The sequence below is a fragment of the Staurois parvus genome, unplaced genomic scaffold, assembly GCF_062004578.1.
Source record: "Staurois parvus isolate SC_StPar_1 unplaced genomic scaffold, SC_StPar_1.0 ptg000030l, whole genome shotgun sequence".
Taxonomy (NCBI): Eukaryota; Metazoa; Chordata; class Amphibia; order Anura; family Ranidae; genus Staurois; species Staurois parvus.
This window is the reverse complement of record NW_028317826.1, coordinates 8,867,582-8,893,877: the sequence shown is the minus strand read 5'-3', so window position 1 is coordinate 8,893,877 and position 26,296 is coordinate 8,867,582. Positions and strand designations below refer to the sequence as shown.

The 26,296-nt window shown below is 45.4% G+C and overlaps 1 long non-coding RNA gene across 1 annotated transcript in view; it reads right to left on the bottom strand.

Annotated features, from left to right (window-relative positions):
• Positions 1-22,766: 22,766 nt before the first annotated feature.
• Positions 22,767-26,296, bottom strand: part of LOC149470869 (uncharacterized) — a 124,592-nt gene continuing 121,062 nt past the window's right edge. The window contains exon 3 of the long non-coding RNA XR_016307827.1: positions 22,767-22,859. This is a non-coding gene — a long non-coding RNA (uncharacterized LOC149470869). The remainder of the gene's footprint in view (positions 22,860-26,296) is intronic.

Here is a 26,296-nt window from a genome sequence, read left to right as displayed (position 1 = left end):
CAGCCCGATACCCAGGAGCCACACACACAGCCCCATACCCAGGAGCCACATAGCCCAACACCCAGGAGCCACACACACAGCCCCATACCCAGGAGCCACAGAGCCCAACACCCAGGAGCCACACACACAGCCTGATACCCAGGAACCACACACAGCCTGATACCCAGGAGGCACACACAGCCCGATACCCAGGAGCCACACACAGCCCCATACCCAGGAGCCACACACAGCCCCATACCCAGGAGCCACACACACAGCCTGATACCATGGAGCCACACACAGCCCGATACCCAGGAGCCACACACACAGCCCCATACCCAGGAGCCACACACACAGCCCCATAACCGGGAGCCACACGGCACCATACCCGGCACCATATCCAGAACCACACAGCACCATACCGAGAACCACACGGCACCATACCCAGAACCACACGGCACCATACCCAGAACCACACGGCACCATACCCAGAACCAAACGGCACCATACCCAGAACCACACAGCCCCATACCCAGAACCACACAGCACCATACCCAGAACCACACGGCACCATACCCAGAACCACACGGCACCATACCCAGAACCAAACGGCACCATACCCAGAACCACACAGCCCCATACCCAGAACCACACAGCACCATACCCAGAACCACACAGAACCATACCCAGAACCACAGTGGTCATGAACAGTTTGCAACAAGAGAGACAACAGAGTTGATCCTGGCTGACCAGATGAACTGCAACACCCTGTGGTACAGACATAGAGGCACCTCTCTGGGATAAGACCTGGAAATGAACACATTATCATTTGTGAGTTTATTGCCTTCTTCACACCCGGCTATCACAGGCTATAACCTTTCATCAGTCACTGTTCAAACATCGCAGACCTGCCTGTTATCAGGGGCAGAGAGTGGAAGAGATGGAGTCCTTCATCTGTTTACTCACTACCTCCAGCAGAGGGCGCTGTAGCCGGGTACACACTACAAGGTTTGTTTTCATTCAACCCAGCGGACTTATTTTTGTAAAGAGTAGCGTGGATTGTCAGCTCCTGGGGCAAGGCGACTTTTGGGGGACAAGCTTCACACTATGTGACTTACCGCACGACAATCACGGCAAAACTGAAACGTTTTCAGGGCTCATGTACACTGCAGCTGCTACACTGACGTTCAGGAACTGTGGAGCAGATTTTTCAGCAGCCCCTGAACTCTCCTTTATGTCTTCCTGTGTCCATGTACACACAGGCGTTTACAGACGTTTACAGGCAGATCAGTTTAGTCGGCTTTTTTATAACGCCCCAAAATTGCATTCAGGAGTAGATTTTACCGTCATTTCAAACGCCAAACGCTTATGAACGCTGTTAACCGCCTTTACAAGTGTTTGCGTTTAGACACTTTTTTTGACAGATCCATATCCAGATGCTGTCCAGAGCCGAATGCAAAGCGTTTTCCATGTATTCCAATGGACCCGGTACACCAGCGCAGTCAGTTCCAGGTTTCGCGTGAAGGAAACAATGGTAAAACGCGCCGCATTATGATGGGATCCATAGTGACTACAACCAGAATAGACAGGTCATCTCCACACATACTGCTCTCTCTGCTTCTGCTCTCTCTATTCCTCTCAAAATGTCTGAAATAGTTCATGATTTACTATTTTTCAGGGCATTCTGGGTATTTGGGAGGTCTCCTAATGCTATTGTTTAAAAACGCGTCTAAAAGCAAACACGCATAAACGCGGTATGCAAACGCGGCTAAACTGACATTTTATAACCTATGTTTTCTAGCAGTCAGTTTCCAGAGGTCAGAAGAGTTTTCCAAACACCCCGTGTACATGAGCCCTAATAATAAATAATTGCGCCTGAACCTGCGTTTTGCGATCACAGCGATTCTGCCGCAATCCCAAAATGCCCAAATGTGAAAGGAGCAGCCCTGGTTCACACATATGCCATTCTGGATGCATTTTCAAACTCACAGATTGACATGACAGGCTAGATATTATGTGCTCCTATTGAGGAGGTTCACACAGATGCCACCCACACGCATTGTGCTTTGAGTGCCATTATGGAAAGGGTTCTGTGCGAGTTTGTTGCGGTGCGTTCCAGAATCACAAGTGATAGAGCAGAGCCTCAAGAGAACATAAGTGTTCACATAGGATTGCTACTGAAAGGTGTTTTTGCATTAAAGTCTATGGGAGGTGTTTTCACATTGAAGTCTATGGGAGGGGATTTCGCATTAAAGTCTATGGGAGGCGTTTTCGCATTGAAAAAAAAAATTCCATCATTTAGGGAAATAACGATAAAAGACTAAAAAAAAAAAAGCAAGACAGAAATGAAAATATTTGTTCGGCAGGAAATCTTTATATGAAGCGATAAGGCTCCAATCACAGAGTTCTCATAGGAATAAAGACCTTTATTTTAAGCCGTGGGACTGTAAGGTTGAAATATCAATCAAAATAACTCACTTAAATTAAAAAAAAAAAAAGAAAAAACCTCTTCTCCTGGTATATGAGATCTATATACTGAGGCTGCATTCACATAACTGCGGCCCCTTTAGGAAAAATCGTCAGTTGTGTTTGTCTGAGTACCAGGAGATTTGAAAAAAAAAAAAACAGTCACATAGAGTTCTTAAAGGGGCCATGTCCTTGTTTTTTAATTAAACCTGCAGGTGGCTGAATTTAAAAAGGACGTGGCCCCTTTAAGAAAACTTTGGAAAAAAAAAAAAAAGGCTCTCCAGCACCGTGATGTCATCGCCTGACCCCTCCCCCTTCCCCCCCCCCCTTTCTCCCCCCTAAGCCAGCTCTGCCAGAGTCCCTTCAGTCGCTCCTTGTACCCGGTACAGAGCAGACGTGATTGTTCCTTCTCCTGAGTTTGGCTTGCAGTCTCATCGGTTCGGATTTGATCCGATTGGCTGCACTGCCTCTCTCACACAGGTTGAAGCGGGTTTCATTATTTTCCGTAATGAGACAATTAAAGATTAAAACGTTTATTTCTCAGAAAACCACCAAAGAGGAATCGAGGGAAGGAAAGCCCCCTATGGAAGGAGGGATCACTGAGCAGTCTGCAGATCCCACCACCAAGAGGCCCACCACCATGAAGAGGACTCGGGCTTTTCTGCGCGGCTGCTTCAGAGCCGTTGCTGGATGTTTACGCGCCGGCAGTAAAGTCAATGGGCGCCACCACAAGGCAGAACACCAAAATGGTATGTATTGTGGATCTAGAGAGAGACGAGGGAACTCACCTCCTCTCACTGGACCCTTTTTTCCCCCTTTTTCCCGGCTGACATTCCCATATGGACACATGTACAGGGATCCCCATAGACACTGAGGAGAGCTGACATTCCAGCAGGGATGGGGAATTCATATGGCCGGGCATGTCCGGACACGTCCCGGGGGTGGGGCAGGTAGTTTCCTCTCCCCTTCAGCCCTGCTGCGGGGCTCACCTGTCAGGTGGAAGCATTGGAGGGGCAGCGCAGCCGCTTCCACACAGTGCCGCCCCCCCCGCCCCGTGTGACCCTCCCCTCGCCCACTATCTCCCTCATCTGCGGGCCCCGGGGCCAGCTCACCGCCCTCAGCAGGAGAGGAAGGAGGAGAGCGCCCGTCCCCGTCTGGTCCTGACCAGGAAGTGATGGTGTGATATCACTTCCTGGTTACCGGTCAGAGATCCCCGCCCACCGAGGGCGGGACATATGGAATCCGATCCGATGTGCATTGCAGTCCATCCAGTGTAGTACAGGGGAGACATCCGGGGTCTATTACACCTCAGATGTCTCCATAAAGAGAACCTGTCACCAAAATACATCACAGACGGGACATTGTTCCCTATGTCATGGAAACAAATTGAGAAAAAAAAAACCATATATTTTTTTTAATTGAAAAAATTAAAGTTCCACCCAATCACATAACCCCCCCTCCCCCCCAGACATATACACACGTACAAATGTAAAGGCACACGCTGGGGCGCCTACACATGAAAACGTCGGTTGCAATACACGTTACATATCGCCGCACACGCCAGAATGAGCGCAATAATTCTAGCAGCAGACCCCCTCCATACACTATACTGATCACCTAGAAGGGGCTGTAACAGTCCGACATTTTCTGTAGTTGACGCTTTTACAGCCCCTTCTAGGTGATCAGTATAGTGTATGGAGGGGGTCTGCTGCTAGAATTATTGCGCTCATTCTGGTGTGAGCGGCGATATGTAACGTGTATCGCAACCGACGTTTTCATGTGTAGGCGCCCCAGCGTGTGCTTTTACGTTTGTACGTGTGTATATGTCTGGGGGGGAGGATTGGATGATATGTACTTGGGTGTACCTTTCATTTTTTACAACTAAAAAAATTAGCAATTTTTTTTTTAATTTTGCCCGCAGCAGGTGTAGGGAGATAGGAATTCATCATCCCTGGGCCATAGACACTGATGACGGCTGACATTCCCATATGTATCCATGTACAGGGAACGCCATAGACACTGATGACGGCTGACATTCCCATATGTATCCATGTACAGGGATCGCCATAGACACTGATGACGGCTGACATTCCCATATGTATCCATGTACAGGGAACGCCATAGACACTGATGACGGCTGACATTCCCATATGTATCCATGTACAGGGATGGCCATAGACACTGATGACGGCTGACATTCCCATATGTATCCATGTATAGGGATGGTCATAGACACTGATGACGGCTGACATTCCCATATGCACACATGTATAGGGATGGCCATAGACACTGATGACGGCTGACATTCCCATATGCACACATGTATAGGGATGGCCATAGACACTGATGACGGCTGACATTCCCATATGCACACATGTATAGGGATCGCCATAGACACTGATGACGGCTGACATTCCCATATGCACACATGTATAGGGATGGTCATAGACACTGATGACGGCTAACATTCCCATATGCACACATGTATAGGGATGGTCATAGACACTAATGACGGCTGACATTCCCATATGCACACATGTATATGGATGTTCATGAATACATGTGACGCTCACATTGCAACTCCACCAGCAAAAGTATGAATATCCATATAACATTGATAAAAACATATGACTAGACATAAATATTCCTACTACATTAGTCACATGTTTACTCTCCGTGCCAATGCAAACAATCAGCTGTTGTCAGGCTGGTGTATGACCCCCCCATAGTGGGTGAGCCGTATCCTGTCTGACCTCAGTTCTGATAAATGACACACTTTCTGGGTAAAACTGCCAGTAAAAAAAGGCTGTGCTTAGCTGGCTCAATGATTCACAAACCCCAGCCACAATGCAGAGCCAGGCAGGTGACACCACTACTACCTACTGCCACTTCCCTTGTGACCCGCCCACTCATTTAACTTGCCGGTTTCTTCAGTCATTTAATTGTAGAGGCTTGGCATAACTGCCACCCAACTAGCATTTTTATATGAAGGCCACTATAGTCATCCCTGTGTCCCTATCATGTCAGGTTTCCTTGCTGTCCCTGGCACAGGTGATTCTAACTTTATTCTCTGTAATTTAATTTTCTATAAAGAAAAATATATAAAATGTATATTAAAGGTGCTAAATTCAATTCTTTTTTATTGCAGATGTAAACAATATTTACTGCAAACACAGCTCACCCGGCAGGCTTGCCACAGTGAGCGAGAAGAGATATGATATCGACATGGAGACTCCGTCAGCATGTGCCGAGCACGTAAAGGCTCAGATAGCATGTGACATTCACGTGGAGGCTCCGACAGAATGTGCCGAGCACGTGGAGGCTCCGACAGAATGTGCCGAGCACGTGGAGGCTCCGACAGCATGTGCCCAGCACGTGGAGGCTCCGACAGCATGTGCCCAGCACGTGGAGGCTCCGACAGCATGTGCCCAGCACGTGGAGGCTCCGACAGCATGTGCCCAGCACGTGGAGGCTCCGACAGCATGTGCCCAGCACGTGGAGGCTCCGACAGCATGTGCCCAGCACGTGGAGGCTCCGACAGCATGTGCCCAGCACGTGGAGGCTCCGACAGCATGTGCCCAGCACGTGGAGGCTCCGACAGCATGTGCCCAGCACGTGGAGGCTCCGTCAGTAGTTGACATTCACGTGGAGGCTCCATCAGCATGTGACATTCACGTGGAGGTTCCGTCAGCATGTGACATTCACGTGGAGACTCCGACAGAACGCGACGTTAATTTCAATACCCTACCAAAATGCCAGGGGAACATCTCCTCCAGTGAAGATGGGGGCAAGGATACAAGAAAGGATAGACATATACTGGTGGTAGGGGACTCCATTCTTAGAGGTACAGAGAAAGCAATCTGTCACAAAGACCGTCATTGCCGAACAGTCTGTAGTTTACCAGGCGCTCGGGTTCGGGACATTGCAGATCGTATGGACAGATTGCTGAAAGGGGCTGGGGAGGACCCAGCTGTCATCGTACATGTCGGTACCAACGACAAAGTCAGAGGAAGATGGAACGCCCTACAAAAAGATTTCAGAGACTTGGGAGCTATATTGAAGAAAAGAACCTCCAAGGCAGTATTTTCAGAAATACTGCCTGTACCTCGAGCCACACCAGTGAGGCAGAATGAGATCAGAGAGCTTAACAAGTGGCTGAAGAACTGGTGCAGAGAGGAGGGGTTTGAGTTCATGGAGAACTGGGCAGACTTTTTGTTCAGTTACCAGCTCTACAGCAGGGACGGACTGCACTTAAATGGCCAGGGTGCGACTGTTCTGGGAGTTAAGATGGCCAAGAAGTTGGAAGAAATTTTACACTAGGAGGTGAAGAAGAGGAGGACCTTCATCATCAGAAAGTCCCCTATGTCATCGCTCTATTGAAGGATTGTCATCAGCACCTGCCTCCAAGAAAGCAATTACACCAGCTCTCTTCACCCACAAGAGAGCTACAATATTTTTTTATCCAGGTGTGTGTTGGACCGGCTATAAGGGGAGGTTGGAGGCCGGTAGCTAAATGGTTGGAGGCAGCACAGTGGCTAAATGGTTAGCACTTCCGCCTGGCAGGCTCCGACAGCAAGGGCCGAGCACGTGGAGGCTCCGACGGCTTGTGCCGAGCCCGTGGAGGCTCTGACGGCATGTGCCGAGCCCTTGGAGGGTCCGACGGCTTGTGCCGAGCCCGTGGAGACTCCGACGGCTTGTGCCGAGCACGTGGAGGCTCCGACGGCTTGTGCCGAGCACGTGGAGGCTCCGACGGCTTGTGCCGAGCACGTGGAGGCTCCGACGGCTTGTGCCGAGCACGTGGAGGCTCCGACGGCTTGTGCCGAGCACGTGGAGGCTCCGACGGCTTGTGCCGAGCTCGTGGAGGCTCCGACGGCTTGTGCCGAGCACGTGGAGGCTCCGACGGCTTGTGCCGAGCCCGTGGAGGCTCCGACGGCTTGTGCCGAGCCCGTGGAAACTCCGACGGCTTGTGCCGAGCCCGTGGGGGCTCCGACGGCTTGTGCCGAGCACGTGGAGGCTCCGACGGCTTGTGCCGAGCCCGTGGAGGCTCCGACGGCTTGTGCCGAGCCCGTGGAGGCTCCGACGGCTTGTGCCGAGCCCGTGGAGGCTCCGACGGCTTGTGCCGAGCCCGTGGAGGCTCCGACGGCTTGTGCCGAGCCCGTGGAGGCTCCGACGGCTTGTGCCGAGCACGTGGAGGCTCCGACGGCTTGTGCCGAGCACGTGGAGGCTCCGACGGCTTGTGCCGAGCCCGTGGAGGCTCCGACGGCTTGTGCCGAGCCCGTGGAGGCTCCGACGGCTTGTGCCGAGCCCGTGGAGGCTCCGACGGCTTGTGCCGAGCCCGTGGAGGCTCCGACGGCTTGTGCCGAGCCCGTGGAGGCTCCGACGGCTTGTGCCGAGCATGTGGAGGCTCCGACGGCTTGTGCCGAGCCCGTGGAGGCTCCGACGGCTTGTGCCGAGCCCGTGGAGGCTCCGACGGCTTGTGCCGAGCATGTGGGGGCTCCGACAGCTTGTGCCGAGCACCTGGGGGCTCCGACAGCATGTGCCGAGCACGTGGAGGCTCTGTCAGAATGTGCCAAGCACGTGGAGGCTCTGTCAGCATGTGACATTCACGTGGAGGCTCCGTCAGCATGTGACATTCACGTGGAGGCTCCGTCATCGCTCTATTGAAGGATTGTCATCAGCACCTGCCTCCAAGAAAGCAATTACACCAGCTCTCTTCACCCACAAGAGAGCTACAATATTTTTTTTCCAGGTGTGTGTTGGACCGGCTATAAGGGGAGGTTGGAGGCCGGTATTCTTTTTTAAAGGCGTGTGTTGGACTGGCTATAAGGGGAGGTTGGAGGCCAGCATTTTTTTTCACTCATGTTTTAGACGTCTATAGATGGTAGTTTCGTATATGATTGCAAATATATGCAACCAAAACCTCTGTTTTTGATTTAATTTTTGTTGAACTAGTTTACATTCTGAATGTATTTCTTGCTCTGTATGTCACAATTTGGAAATGACATTAGAGTGGAGTTAGGGACCGCACTGTACAGAGGAGCCTTGACGTGGCAGTGCGGCTTTACATATATTTGCAAATGTATCCAACAAACTGAACACAAATTGCTGAAACATTTTAGGCTTTTTCCAATTTTGCTGGCTGGCTGGTAAGTATGCTGGAGGACTCTGTGTATTGTAACGTTCTGTGAATTGCCCTGCCTATGCGCACCTTACATGAAGCATCCAATCACACTTTTGTGTTGCGGTAAGATGCATTCCTGCAACATAGGTCGACACGTGGTCCATGCATTAGCGTGTTGCAGTGCCATCCATTGTCAATAGGAACCGAACGCACATCTGACAAACATGCATTGCAGCGCACCACACTGCACATCCAGTCAGAAGAAACGATGCGTGTCCGATATTTGGTCTATTCTGCCGTGTGTCGGCAGCCCGTTCAATGGAACACAATAAATTGATCAGAGGAGGGGCAACTTCAGGCAACAGAAAAACTTTAATGCACAACTTGGGCAGCACAGTGGCTAAATGGTTAGCACTTCCACCTGGCAGTACTTGGGTCGTTGGTTCAAATCCCAACCACGGCACCACCTGCCTGGAGTTTGCATAATCTCCCTGTGCCTGTGTGGGTTTCCTCCCACACTCCAAAGACATGCTGGTAGGTGAATTGGCTCCTGTCTAAATTGTTCATCCCTGGTTCATCCCTGGCCATGTGGGATCTCCTGCATGGTGGGGGTTGGAGAAAGACCTGGCAACCTACCCTGTAAATAACTGCTAAGAGAATTCATGGAAAAAGTCGCTTACGAGTGACGGTCCATAAAATCGCCAAGGGTCGGATACAACTGGATAGATAGATAGATAGATAGATAGATAGATAGATAGATAGATAGATAGACAGATAGATAGATAGATAAGACAGTGTATGTATGAATGTGAGTTAGGGACCTTAGACTGTACGCCCCTTGAGGGTTAGGGACTGATGTGAATGTACAATATATATGTAAAGTGCTGTGTAAATTGACGGCGATATATAAGTACCTGAAATAAATAATAAATAAAATAAACTTCAATCTCAATAAACATGAGCTATTTTTGATCCTTCTGCTGCTATCCTTAGCAAATACACGGCTCAAAAAATAAAGGAACACTTTGAGAACACATCAGATCTCAATGGGGAAAAATCTCATGTTGGATCTCTATACTGACATGGACGGGGTAATGTGTTAGGAATGTAAGGACACCCCATCGTTTGATGAAAATTATCAACCAACAGAGGACTGAATTCAAAGACACCCCGAAAATCAAAGTGAAAAAAAAAATGCAGCAGACGAGTCCATTTTGCTAAAATTGTATTGCAGCAACTCAGAATGGTCCTCAGTAGTTTGTATGGCCCCCACGTGATTGTATGTATGTCTGACAACGTCAGGGCATGCTTCTAATTAGACGACGGATGGTGTCCTGGGGGATGTCCTCCCAGATCTGGACCAGGTCACCACTGAGCTCCTGGACAGTCTGAGGTGCAACGTGGCAGCATCAGATGGACTGAAACAAGGTATCCCAGAGGATGCTGGGATATCTTTTTAACCACTTCCCAAGTGCGCTATAGCCGAATAACAGCTAGAGTGCGGTTGTCTAGTTCTGGGAGGGCGTCATATGATACAAAACTAGTGAAAAACAGTCAGAAAAGATGAGTAGGGAAAAAAATGTCAGTGGTCTCCACTTGTAAAACCATTCCTGTGTTGGGGGTTGTCTCATTGTTGCCCATCTAATGCAACTGTTCATTTCATTAATACCAAAGCAGCTGAAACTGATTAACAACCCCCTCTGATACTTAACTGACCAGATAAATATCCCAGAAGTTTAATTGACTTGACACTATACTCTGATTAAAAAGCGTTCCTTTCATTTTTTTGAGCAGTGTATTTAGGAACGTAGGTCATATCTACTTGTTTTAAACGTATTCTTTTTTATTAACAATTCCTCAGTTACCTCCTGGTTTCTAGCCTAGGCAAATAAACTCATACATCCCAGGAATATTCAGGAGTGGAACAGGGGCTTTCTCACAAAAGCACACCCTCGTGCCTGAGCTAAGGGCAGATGGATTCCAGGAAGTAAATGCTACATCAGTCATCTGCCCTTACTCAAGGTGGTCACAGCCAGAAATGCTAGACAAGAGTTTTTCAAAGTGATTTCTCAGTAAAATAAAGCATGGCAACATGGATGGATGGGGGAGTTTTCTTTGATTATTACAAATGAATAAATTAGCATTTTGGCTTTGTGGTGCTCAGATACAGTGTAATTCCAAGTCTGTGGTGACTGGCATTTCTATCATTCCGTGTGTCCCGTACTCCTTTCATTTGTGTACCACCACCATATCCTGTACAGTTAAAGGGTCAGTCCACCCAAAAGTGATATTTTAGTTACCAGTGGAGTCTACGGGGCTTAGTCACCCTCTGGCCTCTTCTGTCTCTCATAGTATCATCTGTTCCCACTAATTCTGCTGCATGGACCATCCAATAAAATGAATCCCACATCTAGAAGAGTTGAACCCTCTAGTCATGGCTGCACTGGATGTGAAGATCTGGGATCCCGATTCCAGACATCTCACCACAACATATAAGAGACTATTAGGTAGTAGAACTCTGTTCCATGAATTAACCAGCTGCCGACAGGCCCATACAAATATACAGCAGCCTGGGGTCTCTTCTGCACCAGATCATGTACATGTATGTGATCTTTCATTTCTAGGTAGGAGGCACGTGTGCCCGTTACCCGTTAGCCACAAATGATTTATGGCTGAGATCTGCTGAACGGCTGAGCGAATGACTTAGCAGAGCTCTGTGTTGACAAGCAACACAGACCTCTGTACAAACAGCAGCAATGTGTCTTATTTTTTTCTCCATGCAAAGCAGAGAGTAAAATCAGCCAAATGGATTAGTAAAAGCAGCCCACACTACACACAGTACACACCGCTAACCCTTTGATTGCCCCTAGATGTTACCCCTTCATAATCAGTGTCATTTATACAGTGACAGTGTATAGTATTAACACTGATCACTGTATCATTGTCACTGGAGATGTCAGTGTCAGTTGCGACAAAGTGTCAGATCGCTCGGCGCACTATCACAGCCACACTCATCATCAACATTAATAGTATAAACATAAATAAATAAATGTAAAAGATAAAGAAAACTTCCAGTATTTATTATTTATCCCATTGTTTGTAGACGCTACAACTTTCACACAAACCAATTAATACACATTTACTGATTTGCTTTTTTTTTTTTGACCTAAAACATGTAACAGAATATATGTTGGCCTAAATTTATGAAGAAATTTGATTTTTGTTAACATTTTTATTGGATATGTTTTATAACAAAAGTTAAAAATATTTATTTTTTTGTTTCAATATATTCATTTATATAATAAATACCTAGTGGTGTTCATATATCACCAAAAGAAAGCTCTATTTTTGTGGGGAAAAAAAATGAAAAATATCATTCGTGTACAGCGTTGCATGACCGTGCTATTGCCAGATAAAGCGAAGTGACAGATAGCAAAAAAATGCCCAATGCACCCCATAGTCATTCACATGGATGGGGGGGGGGGTTGGGAGGATCTGGGGGTCTCTCCCTTTACTGGCCAGCCCGGCCACATGCTCGGATAAGGGTTTTTTTTGGCATGGGATTACCCTCAAAATCCATACCAAACCAGGACAAGAAGCCAGCTACCTGGCCCCCCCCCTTACCCTCTTCCCGTCCGCCCATTCTACATAGACGGCAGACGGGAAGCAGCGCCGATGCGGGCTAATGTTCCTGTACGTTAGGCTGCATCGATGGCTCGTGTGCAGCTCACAGAGCGATCACCATGAAACCCGGTGATTGGTGTGTCGCCCGGACACAGTGGATCACATTACCGCTGTGTTAGGGAGATCACGTGGTGTATCACATGTGACTGCTGTGACCAATCGCTTCTCTCTGCTCTCAGTGTGAACGATCCTGCAGTGTGTGAGTTTACACTGAATGTCAGGCTGCTTGTACCCTCACACACTGCACTGCCAGCCTTCCCAGGGCCCCAGTTTAGTTTCCCTGTGTCCCTGATCACAACCACACCCCATACCAGCATCCTGATCACCGCCAAACCCCATACCAGCATCCTGATCACAACCACACCCCATACCAGCATCCTGATCACCGCCAAACCCCATACCAGCATCCTGATCACAGCCACACCCCATACCAGCATCCTGATCACAGTCACACCCAATACCAGCATCCTGATCACAGCCACACCCCATACCAGCATCCTGATCACAGCCACACCCAATACCAGCATCCTGATCACAGCCACACCCCATACCAGCATCCTGATCACAGCCACACCCAATACCAGCATCCTGATCACAGCCACACCCCATACCAGCATCCTGATCACAGCCACACCCAATACCAGCATCCTGATCACAGCCACACCCCATACCAGCATCCTGATCACAGCCACACCCAATCCTAGCATCCTGATCACAGCCATACCCCATACCAGCATCCTGATCACAGCCATACCCCATACCAGCATCCTGATCACAGCCACACCCCATACCAGCATCCTGATCACAGCCACACCCCATACCAGCATCCTGATCACAGCCACACCCAATACCAGCATCCTGATCACAGCCACACCCCATACCAGCATCCTGATCACAGCCACACCCAATCCTAGCATCCTGATCACAGCCATACCCCATACCAGCATCCTGATCACAGCCATACCCCATACCAGCATCCTGATCACAGCCACACCCCATACCAGCATCCTGATCACAGCCATACCCCATACCAGCATCCTGATCACAGCCACACCCCATACCAGCATCCTGATCACAGCCATACCCTATACCAGAACCCTGATCACAGCCATATGCCATATATTTCAAATATATATCCCATAGTTTATAGACTCTATAGCTTTCACACAGACTAAATATTATAAACTGTTTTGGGTTATTTTTATCCCAAAAATGTAGCAGAATACATTTTGGCCTAAATTTATGAAGAAAAATTATCTACTTGCAAAATTATATAACAAAAACTAAGCAAAAAATTTTTTGCTTTTTTCAAACTTTCCAATATTTTTTCGTTTATATAGCAAAAAATAAAAAACCCCATGGTGATCAAATACCACCAAAAGAAAGTTCTGTCACAATAAAAAGACAAAAATGTAATATGGGTATAGTGTTGCATGACTGAGTAATTGTCACTCAAAGTGTGATAGTGCTGAAAGCTGAAAATTGTCCTAGACTGGAAGGCGGTGCAAGTGTCTGGACCTGAAGTGGAGCAGGTATTGTTAAAGACGCCAGTGGCTACCAGCGCCATAAATCTGCATCTGACCCATATTTGAAAAACGCAGCTGAACCGCAGCTGAACCGCTGAATAGCTGCATTGGAAATTGGCAGTGAAAATGACCAGGAAATTCACACCAGACATGTGTGAACTTTGCCTTAGGAAAATTATGCTGCCGCAAAGCCCCTGTGAGGGTGAGGTTTTAAGCGACCGCCTAATTAGCCGCTTCTTGAGTTTTGGGAATCCCTGCCCTTTCACAATTTCAAATGTGCATTGAGCATGAGAAAGGGGTGGGAATGCCAGAAACGGTCATTCCTTTGGCTATTAATATACATACATCCATACGCTATAGTGAATAACTTTTTAGAGAAAAAGCATAGAGAGGGTGTGAACCTAGCCTTGCATAGATGGAGAAAGGGGGAGGTGTTCTGTAGTCCTAAAACCCCACAATGTGCCGCGCTTCACTTCAACAATAATATGTGTATCCAATCACTAATATTTCTAATGCATATCCAAATATATAAATGAATATAAATATATGTAATTGTGCATCCAGTTACTATTAGTTATGTATCAAAATAAATGAAAAAGTGAATAAACCAATGATGATTTTCAACAACAGTGTCCATATGATTGTTATAAGCAGTCAAAAGAAAAATCCATATACGAGTTCCTTCAAACGTGCAAACTTTGCTTTACCGTATACTATCCCGTGCTTCTTAAAAAGTATTTGGTGCGAATAACTTGAATAAACGTGCCCCCCCACCGGTTGTGCTCTCACCTCAAATATATGAACAAACCGTTAAGTAAGGTCATATAGCGCTTGTGTCCCTTTAAATGGACCAAAGTGTGGATGGGACGATATCCTGCTGTTTGGGGTCCTTCTCCACTTAGACGATAAACTCCCCTTCCACGGTGGTTATTATAGAGGAATACATCAAATCATAGTGTATTACCCTTTAAAAATCATTTTCATTAATAAAAGTAATGCACTCACATTTACTCTATGTTAAAACCGCTTTGTGTACAAAATGTGTCCTTCAGAACCTTTTCCCAGGTGAAAATCCTACAATTGCCAGCTGGTGTCAGTATGGTACCATCCAGCGTCCTGAGGGGCTTTGATGTCATGATGCTCGGTGGTACCATAGTGACACCAGTTGGCAATTTTTAGGATTTTCACCTGGGAAAAATTTCTGAAGGACACATTTTGTGCACAAAGCAGTTTTAACATAGAGTAAATGTGAGTGCATTACCTTTCTTAATGAAAATGATTTTTAAAGGGTAATACACTATGATTTGATGTATTCCTCTATAACCATTGTGGAAGGGGAGTTTATCGTCTGAGTGGAGAAGGACCCCAAACAGCAGGATACCGTCCCATCCACACTTTGGTCCATTTAAAGGAACACAAGCGCTATATGACCTTACTTAACGGTTTGTTCATATATTTGAGGTGAGAGCACAACCGGTGGGGGGGCACGTTCATGCAAGTTATTCGCACCAAATACTTTTTAAGAAGCACGGGATAGTATACGGTAAAGCAAAGTTTGCACGTTTGAAGGAACTCGTATTTGGATTTTTCTTTTGACTGCTTATAACAATCATATGGACACTGTTGTTGAAAATCATCATTGGTTTATTCACTTTTTCATTTATTTTGATATATAACTAATAGTAACTGGATGCACAATTACATATATTTATATTCATTTATATATTTGGATATGCATTAGAAATATTAGTGATTGGATACACATATTATTGTTGAAGTTAAGCGTGGCACATTGTGGTTTTTTGTTTTTTTACACACTAGCATGAGCATGTGTTAGGTGCAGGCGATTCACAATCGGCACTTGGTAAGATATATTATTCACATAGTAGCTCACAAGCCTACACGTGTTTGTTCTGTAGCCCTGACACACTTCTTGTCCTAGGGTGACAATGCTGCTCTCCATAGTGTGACAGTGCGGTGATCTGTCATGTTGTTAAAAGGATATTATGCTACCCAGGATTCTCAACAAGGCAGGTTAAGGGGCTCCAGGGAGTTTGTGTAATGCAGAGGAAACTGGCTTTTCAGTTTCTTCATTGTTTTTTTATAAAGGTCCATTTTGGGTCCTGGAGCCTGAAAATTTCAAAGTGATCTTAGTGGGAAAAATCTGCAATCCTGGGACTAGATTTTAGAAATAGCCAAAACACTGATTATGCAGGTGGGTTCTGGGCTTTTTGTAGAGATAGAACCAGGGTTCTGGGCTCTATCCTCCTGAGGAATCCAGGTATGTGCAAGGGAGAATCCAGAGGAGTGCATATGTGCATTGGAAAGGACAGAGTCCAGAGCCTGAGGATCAGGGCAGCAAGGGGCTGCCAGCTGTGTGGACAGTGTTGGCGAAGAAGTGGTCTATGGGGGACTGACGAGGGTCTATAGTGGAAGGCCTGAGCAGAACTGCTGTACATAAGCCAGGAGGCTGAAGAACTATTTTGTTACAAGTGCAAGCCAGGAGGCTGGATTGGTTGTTTTCTGTTGATGTGGCAAACATACATTGTATGGACTTTTTTTTTTTCTTTAATAAAAATTGGGCCAAGAAACTCTAAAACAACAATTTCTGGTGTGGATTCTACTTGCTGGTGAGCGCTACCCTGAGATGAAAAACCCCCAAACATTACAATAGATATAGTACATTGAGTGTTGTCACCCTAGGACAGGAAGTGAACATGATTACCAGCTTAACATAAAAACTAGATAATCCTAATAAAAATAAAACAATGGCAGCCACCAAATCTAAAGATTGGTAAACTGGAAAAGATTTTGTTCTCGGGTTCAGATACGCTTCAACTTCTGTGGAAACATAACAAAAAAGGAGCAGAGAAATCGCTCAGGGACTGTTATAAATGGGCAAAACTTTCGGAAATTACGTGTTCATAAAAAGCAAATAAGAATAACTGTACAAAGTAAATACATAAACGATGTCTATCAACACCTAGACTGTCCATCTTCCATAGTCACAGGAAGCATTCACTGGATGCATCTGTCTTTACAGACATCCAGCCAATCCAACCGCCAACGCTAGGAAGTGTGATGCTCATTAAATTTGCATTGGCTCAGCTGAACAAGTCGTCTCACCATCTACACTTACTACTGTACCTCCCCAGAGAACGATGTACACGGCGTGACCCAAATCAGAGCCCAGAGTACCTTTACCTTTACACGTGCTTCCAATATCGGAACGGACACCTTCTTGTAAGCACCGTGCATGGCCCCTTAAGACATTAACCCCTTGCCTACCGAGCACTTATACCCCCTTATTTACCAGGCCAATTTTCAGCTTTCAGTGCTGTCGCACTTTGATTGACAATTGCGCGGTCATGCAAGATTGTACCCATATGAAATTTTTATCATTTTTTTCTCACAAATAGAGCTTTCTTTTGGTGGTATTTAATCATTGCTGGGCTGCACTGATGGGCACTGGTGGGTGGCACTGGTGGGTGGCACAGGTGGGCGCACTGTTGGGCACAGGCGTGTGCATTGCTGGGCACAGGTGGGCGCACTGCTGGGCGGAACTTGTGTGTCGCACTGCTGAGCACCGATTATCAGGGCACTGATGATCAGTGACCCCCGATGATCGGTGCCGATCCCCGCTCTGACAAATGCCAGTTTTCGGCAGTACTTTCCTCACGATCTGACAGTGTAAGGAAAGTGCAGCCGAGAACCGGCATTTGCATTTCCCGGTGATCAGCGTGTCATTGGACACGGCTGATCACGTGGTAAAAGGCCGCTGTGATTGGCCTTTTACCACGTCACGTGATCAGCTGTGTCCGCAGTGCAGCCGTCATTCGGCTATCTGCGGTCGGCAGGTAGTTAAAAGCCCGCTTTAGGGAAAAATATTGTATTTTGGAAAATGTAAGGTCAGTGACTGTAGAGATAGTATTCTCGGTACACAATAACCGACTAAAATGTGTTTCCAGTGTTGGGCCTTAAAAAATTAACTCCTGAAGGAATTAAAAACATAAATACAGATCCATCCTTGCATGTCTAAATACCTGTATTTGGTTCCTTAATTTCCAGCTTCTCTGCTCCTCCCCGACGAATGCCCAATTAGTGGGCGTCACTAACATTGATCTCAGACACAGCATAGCTGCCACAATCCCGTTCACGAAGTGTGACTGGCAAAGGGGGCTTGTCAGCTACAGTGGCCCTATCCTCAGCCTCCCCCGATTCCTAAGTGTAACAGTAAAACCCCAAATTCAAACAAACCGACTAATTACACTTCCCAGGAGACTGTGGCATATTTGATGTGTTCAGTGCTTGCTGTTAAGTGGCAACATTCAATGAAAGCTGCATACGGAGTCCCCTCTTTAATCGCATACATTGCACAGAAATGACAAATTCCAGTAGGTGGCAGAGAAAGGTCTCCGCTTAAGTAACTGATCATAGTTTAAAGTGGACCCAAATAACAAGCAGACAATCAGCACATTAAACAGATATAGAGCAAGAACACGATGAAGTCAAACTACTAAGATTTTAATACGAACCTTCAGTCCCAGTTACAGGGGTTTGACAAAATTATGGAAACACTAGGTAAAAGAACAAAATCATTAGCTCCTATAGTGTTGGACTGCCTTTAGCATCCAAGACGGTCTGAATTCTCCTGGGATTGACAAATATAAGTCTTGGGTGGTGGATAATGGAATCTGATACTACTCTTCATACAAAAATCGTTCCAGTTCTCGCAGAGATGCAAGAGGCGGAAAACAAGCCCAAATCTCGTTGACCATAATGGCTCTATGATATGGAGGTCTGGCGACTGTGGCGCCCAGGAAAGGTGTGAAACCTTGTCTGCATCCTCGTCAAACCATGATTTGACAACGCCAGCTGTGTGAATTCAGAGCATTGTCAGCTTGGTAAATGGCGCGGTCTTCGGGAAACAATGTCTGCACCATGGGGTGCACATAGTCTGCCAAAATTTGTACATAGTCACTGGCAGTGACTCTATCTTTCAAGGTGACAATGGGACCTGCAGAATACCAAGATATGGCTGCCCAGACATTGTTTTCCCACAAACTGTATATGCCGCCATAACCTTTGATATTGTACCTCGTGACACGGCAAATAAATTGGCAACTTCAGTCACAGAGGCACCAGCTAAATGGCACCAACAATTTGCCCTCTTTGAAGCTCAGTAAGCTCTGACATGACTCCATATTACTAGCTGCGCACGCAGTAAATGACAGACGTGAGGCTTTCCACCTGTTAGCTAGGTGTCTCATCACACAGCGGAAGCAAAAGAATGTTACGTCACTTCCGCTTTCAACGCAAACCATGTCGTTACTTTCACACCTGCAAATCATGTAGTGTTTCCATATTTTTATCCAACTCCTGTACTTCTTTCTTTTTTTTTTCAGGCAAACACACCCCATGCTTCTGCCTTCCTCGCTTAGGCAAGAATGACATCCTCCCCACCCCACCTGAAGCCCCCTAGGATACCAACATCATGTATCCCAGGTGGCTTTGGGGCTATGTACAATACGCTGTGCATGTGCAATGGAGTGTAAAGTGAGGGGCTGCGCTAATAACTAAACTATATGTAAATCCCAATGTGAATAAGTGGTGAACAGTAAATAAATGAGTGAACAATACTATAATACCCAGTGACTATATTAACAGCATAAGTGACATCAACCCCAAACTAAACATCTACACCACCTCTCCTAAATGGGTGAAATCAACATAAAAAAATCTATAAATACAATAATTAAATACACATACATAGAATGAATGCCGTGGTACTGGATATGAGCCTATTACACAACACCAGTAAATACATATCATGTGGTGACATAAACGCATGTATGCATTACATTCCCAAAACAATTGTGAAAGAAATGGCAGTGATCCCACTAAGGGATAAGAAACAAAGTGAATCAGTGAAAACACTCCTTGTGGTAAACGTACAAAAAGGGAAGAGGAATCAGATTATAAACGCATGTATACCTACATGCTCAAGGATAACTGGTGAATAAGAACAATAGCAGTGATCCCACTAAGGGACAAACAAAGTGAATCCGTGAAACCACAAATTGTGGTACTTGTGAAAAAAGAAAGAAGTCAGGCTCACCGCCTGTAAATCACTAACAATCACTAAATGTACACAATTGTGACCCCCCTACTGGGGATAAGTGAACAGAAAACATAGGCTATAGTGCCTATAAATAATGAAGGGATTTGTAACCCCAAATGGGGGGTTCTGAATAAGCAGAGAAATAAGTGACGGCAAACAGTGCCTCACACTCTCCGTGTATCCACAAACATAAATAAACATGGATAATCCAGCAATCAACATGAACAGAAAAAAACAAAACACAAAATTATTAACGTGTCCTAAAAGGTGAAATAAATGTCCAATCTACAGAAGGTGTCCAGAACCATGCAAATGGTGGAGGTGTTCTGTAGTCCTGTGATCACCATAAATCTGCAACAGGATACTATAAATCCCACTATAGGTGCAATGGCCCCTCACCTCCATGCGGTGACCCTGCAGGGTTAAAACACCTTATGATAATCAAACACCACCGGTCTGGAACCCGGACTCTCTCCAACGGATGTCAGGTACAACGCTGTGTCAGTTCCCTCTCTTGTGGGCAAGGTCCTGCATGCAGCCTCCTCTCAGTGGTCCTAGAAGTGATGGCTCAGTTGTGATGAGATAGCGATAACTTCAATCTTAGTTGGATACCAGTCAGTGACTCAATCGATAAGACATCTTGTAGATCTTGTGAAGTTTATTCAGTTGTGTTCAAAATATTAGCAGTCAGACATCACTAACCGGATCAATCACTGTTTTTGGTAGAAATGATATTTCTACATGGCAAATAATTTCCTAGCAGGTGTAGTAGAGTAATAGAAATCCAACAGACCTAACAGTCATGACATGCATGCTGCTGATTCTGTGTCATTGAATCACTCATTGAAAGGGGCATGTTCAAAATAATAGCCGTGTGGAGTTCTATTAGTGAGGTCATTCATTCTTTGAAAAACAGGTGGCAATTATTGCCCTTATTTAAGGAAGGAAGGCAGCAAATGTTGGACATGCTGGTTACAGTGCATTTCTCTCTGAAATTCTGAGGAAAATGGGTCGTTCCAGACATTGTTCAGAAGAACAGAGTACCTTGATTAAAAAGTTGATTGGAGAGGGGAAAACATATAAAGAAGTGCAGAAAATGATCGGCTGCTCAGCTAAAATGATCGCAAATGCTTTAAAATGGCAACCAAAACCTGAAAGACGTGGAAGAAAGCGAATAACTAGCATTCGAATGGATAGAAGAATAGCCAAAATGGCAAGGACTCAGCCAACAATCAGCTCCAGGAAGATGAAAGAAGGTGTGACGTTCCCTGTGAGGACTGTTACAATTAGAAGACGCCTATGTGAAGCCAAGCTATCTGCAAGAAGCCCCCGCAAAGTCCCACTGTTGGAAAAAAGACATGTGCTGAAGAGGTTACATTTGGGGTTACAAATCACTTCATTATTTATAGGTTTTCTGTTCACTTATCCCCAGTAGGGGGGTCACAATTGTGTACATTTAGTGATTGTTAGTGATTTACAGGCGGTGAGCCTGACTTCTTTCTTTTTTCAAAAGTACCACAATTTGTGGTTTCACGGATTCACTTTCTTTGTCCCTTAGTGGGATCACTGCTATTGTTCTTATTCACCAGTTATCCTTGAGCATGTAGGTATACATGCGTTTATAATCTGATTCCTCTTCCCTTTTTCATACGTTTACCACAAGGAGTGGTTTCACTGATTCACTTTGTTTGTTATCCCTTAGTGGGATCACTGCCATTTCTTTCACATCAGTTGGTTTTGGGAATGTAAAGCATACATGCGTTTATGTCACCACATGATATGTATTTACTGGTGTTGTGTAATAGGCGCATATCCAGTACCACGGCATTCATTATATGTATGTGTATTTAATTATTGTATTTATAGATTTTTTTATGTTGATTTCACCCATTTAGGAGAGGCGGTGTAGATGTTTAGTTTGGGGTTGATGTCACTTATGCTGTTAATATAGTCACTGGGTATTATAGTATTGTTCACTCATTTATTTACTGTTCACCACTTATTCACATTGGGATTTACATATAGTTTAGTTATTAGAGCAGCACCTCACTTTACACTTTGGAATGACCATTTCTGGTATATGGTTAGGTACTAGCAGCTTTAGCCACAGGTTCACCTAAGCCCAGGAGGACTACGAATATTGTCTATGCTCAGTGGAGTGTCATCGGGAGCTGCTTGCTAGGACCTGGAAGAGAAAGCTGGCTCCAATGATGGCGGCACAAGGCCCTGTGGGTTCCGCTTTCAGCAGATTACTGCAGGGCAATGCTGCAGTTGATGGCTGGGTATGTTATTTAAGTTCACCCCAGCACACAAGGTAGGAGGGGGTTTAAAGTAAAATTAAACCTGGGGGGGTTAAGTTCCACTTTAACCTGTTGTCACCCAAATTACACATATTTGCAGCCACAAGGGCAGGCTTTAACACCCACACATGTGCGTTGTTGGGCAGCCAATGTTTCTGTGCTGAGAACAAGCTCACTGCAAGCTCCCAGCACAGACACTGGGCTGTCAAAGACAGCTCTCGGCCCTCACTAATAATCCATAGCCAGTGGAACGACTCCTGATCATGTGACCACTATGACAGCCAAACACAGTAGTCACATGATCGAAAATCTTCCCGCCCCCCAGGCACTCAGAACTTTGTACAAGGACACCGGAGTAGGCGGAAAAGGGTTAAAGGGACTTCAGATGAGACATTTTTGTGGTCATTTAGCTCGTGAGATAAACAATATAAAGCCAAAGACACAACAAACTGACCTTTTCTGCTAGCCAGCCCATGTGCCGAATTTCATGACTTCCAGAGATTCCGTTTTTTCTCAGCTGAGTTTGGACTTCGGCCATCACCTTGGGAAGAAGTTCCGTCACCGCCCCATGAATTGCGTTGAACCAGGTCTGGGCCGCCGCAGGATCTTTTGCTCGCAGCACCGCAGTATGCTTGGCATCAGGTGAATGCAGTTCTAGATGTCTGCAATACAGAACACATGCGTTTACAGCGGGAAATCCCAGGATCTTCTTATAATCCCCTGTTCATAGCTCTGGATTTTTAGGATATTTTGCCACACACAGTTGAATAAAAACTGTACATCTTTGGACTAATCTCCAGACAGATATAACAGACACAAACCAATGGAACTCTGTATTCATTAACCCCTTCTTCCCAGCCTTTTAAGAGATAGTAACACCGAAGCATCGTTACCTGCTTGCTCAGCTTCCGCACCATGTGATCACTGTGATTGGATGATTAGATAATTGGAAGCCCATCCTACCAGCTTCCAATTGTCAGTGACGGTACTCTCAGAGTGCTGGGGGCATGCTGCCAACACAAAACAGGTATGCGTGTACGTGGAGGCACAGAATACGGCCAATCTCTGTACTGCCACATATATACATACATCCGACAGGAAGGGCTTAATAAATTTTGAAATGTGTGTTTTAATGCCACTAGTGGAAGTGCCTGAAATTGATTTGGTTTCAGCCTCTTACTATGCAGCAGCACTGGAAGAAGAAGGGGCAGAACCGAGAGCCAATCAGGTGTGCTGCATGCACATGTACCAACATAGAACATACTGATAGGAGAAGAGATCAGAGAGATGACCTAATCAGTCTGCTGCTGTTGTTTCACCATCCAATCAGACGGTTGGGGGTGAACAGAGGACACCACTGTTTTTCCTATCTGTAAGTAGTCTTGTCTGCTTGGCTGTGCTGTCTGGCAGAGCTGTGTAAATCCCAGCAATGGATGAACAGAAATAAAAATCTTCTGACAGGAAAAACATTTCTCATATATGTATTTAGAGTACAGCTTTCTAGGACTGTGAGTGTACTCCATGCACCTAGAGATGACAGTATCCACCCTAACTGCTTTAAGGAACAACATGTACTGTATATAATAACAAAATAAATCACATATAATAACCATTACAGTCTGCCTAAGGTGGCAACAAACAGGCCCCAGAAATAAAAACTGGGCACCCCATCTGTGGGAATACAAAGAAACCAATGAGATGTAGATATGAGTGCGTTTTGTATGATTGTGCGCTCTTCTTTCTTCCTATTATGTAAGTACCGGTCGGGTTTTAATAAAGAACATTTTTTATGGCAGAACATTATTGCAGATCCCTTTGGCTTTTCTTTGGAGAGACACTGAATACTGAATTTGTGAGGAAGGTTTGTTTTCTGCCCGGTATATTGTGTCTCCTGGAGGTTGGACGTTCATATGGATATAGCCAGTGTTGCTGAAAGGGATATACCTCTATATATAATATATCTCTAAAAATCTGAGTAACGGGTCATTCCAGACAAAGTGTAGAAAAACAGCGTACTTTGATTAAAAAGCTCATTGGAGAGGAGAAAATATATAAATAAGTGCAGAAACTGATAGGCTGCTCAGCTAAAATGATCTCAAATGCTGTAAAATGGAAACCAAAACGTGAAAGTAAACAGAAAACTGCCATTTGAATGGATCGAATAATAGCCAAAATGGCAAAGACACAGCCAATGATCAGCTCCAGGAAGATGAAAGAAGGTGTAAAGTTCCCTGTGAGGACTGTTACAATTAGAAGATGCCTACGTGAAGCCAAGATTTTTGCAAGAAGCCCCCGCAAGTCCCATTGTTGGAAAAATGACTGGTGAAGAGGTTACAATTTACCAAAGAACATATTGACTGGCAAAAGAGAAATGGCGCAACATTTTGTGGACTGATGAAAGCAAGATTGTTCTTTTTGGATCTGCTGCAGACAGTTTGTCAGACGACCCCCAAACACTGAATTCAAGCCACAGTACACTGTGAAGACAGTGAAGCATGGTGGTGCAAGCATCATGATATGGGGATATGTCTCATACTACGGTGTTGGGCCTATTTATCGCATACCAGGGATCATGGATCAGATTGAACATATCCAAATACTTCAACAAGTCATGTTTTTTTTTTTGAACAGCCAAATATTCCTTTTTCTTCACTTTTTGGAAAGTAATAACAAATCTGAAACATTTTTCTTTTTGTTTTGATTTGGAATAGACTGTGCAGTACACTCGTGGAACATCTACAAACTACGGTACCTAAAAATCTCCACAGGTGACACTTTAAAAGCCTCTACAGGTTACTAGTTTAGAGTGATGCAGGAGGTCTGGTGCTGGAATTATTGTTCTTGTTCTGACGTTCGTGTTGATACCTCACATCTGTGGTGTGATCACCATTTACATATGTGTGCTGGACTTAGGTATGTGTATGTATTTGCACATTAACACGGGGGGGGGGGGCACTTTAAAACATTTGTTTAATAATTTATTTTATTTTAAACTTTTTTTTAACTTTTTAACTTTTTTTTTTATAAATCAACTTTATTGCTGTCACAAGGGATGTACAACATCCCTTGTGACAGCATGGGCTATGACAGGTCCTCTTTATGGAGACATCTGGCTCTATAAAATCTCTCCTCTGGCCTCCAATGCAGCTGATCAGACACATATGGATCTGCTCAGTAGCTGGTCGGCAACTGCCCAGTAAACACAGAACCAGAACCAAAATTGACAAAATCCTTGTCGCTTCCACTTTGTGATCCCACAGAGAGGGAGGAACTACATCAGCTCCTTTCTCTGTGTGTATTGAAGTCGGTGCTGCCAGTTGGAGCGGTCCCAGGATCCCCAATGGAATGAGAGAGCCCAGGAAAGGAATTGGTGGTGGGGGAGGGGGACGGGCATCCCTCCTCCTGTAGAAGAGATCGCAGTCCTAACTGAAGGCATTTTTTTATATATATATTTGGAAATGGTGGTCCAGGCATCCTGCAGCGACATGATAGCCAGCGTGGTGGGAAGAACCATTGTTTGAGATGAGGAAGAAGGCAGTCAACCCATCCAACCTGGTTGGCTGGAGAGCAGTAAAGCTGGCTATACACTAGTAGATTTTCAAACTTTCATCTGCAAATCCTTTGTACATGTGTTGACCGTGCGAACATCCGACTTCAAAATTTCTCTTCCTTTTAACACTCAGTTTTGGAACGAAATGTAATTTCCTGAACAAAATCCGCATTCTCTGTTAGAAGGTAATTTATTTAAAGCAATCTTCCATCCTGCTCCTTCGAATTTTCTCATCACTACATTTGAAAACAAACATTGATTTGAACCCACTACTCTTTGGAAATTCAAATCAACACCCAAAGAGAACATTTTCAAACGAACATCCTGGTGTATGGCCAGATGCATTCACCATCTCGGTTACGATGGTTTGCTTGGTGGTGAGCTCCACCAATAGCTATCGGTATTCCAAAGCAATGGATCATAGCACACATGGATGGAGCAATGTGCAATCCTACCAGACTGATTGCTGCTACAGGCTCCTTAAAGGGTTGGTTCACCTTTCCAGAAAAAATGAACAGAATGAGAAGGTGAACAAACACTTGAAGTAGT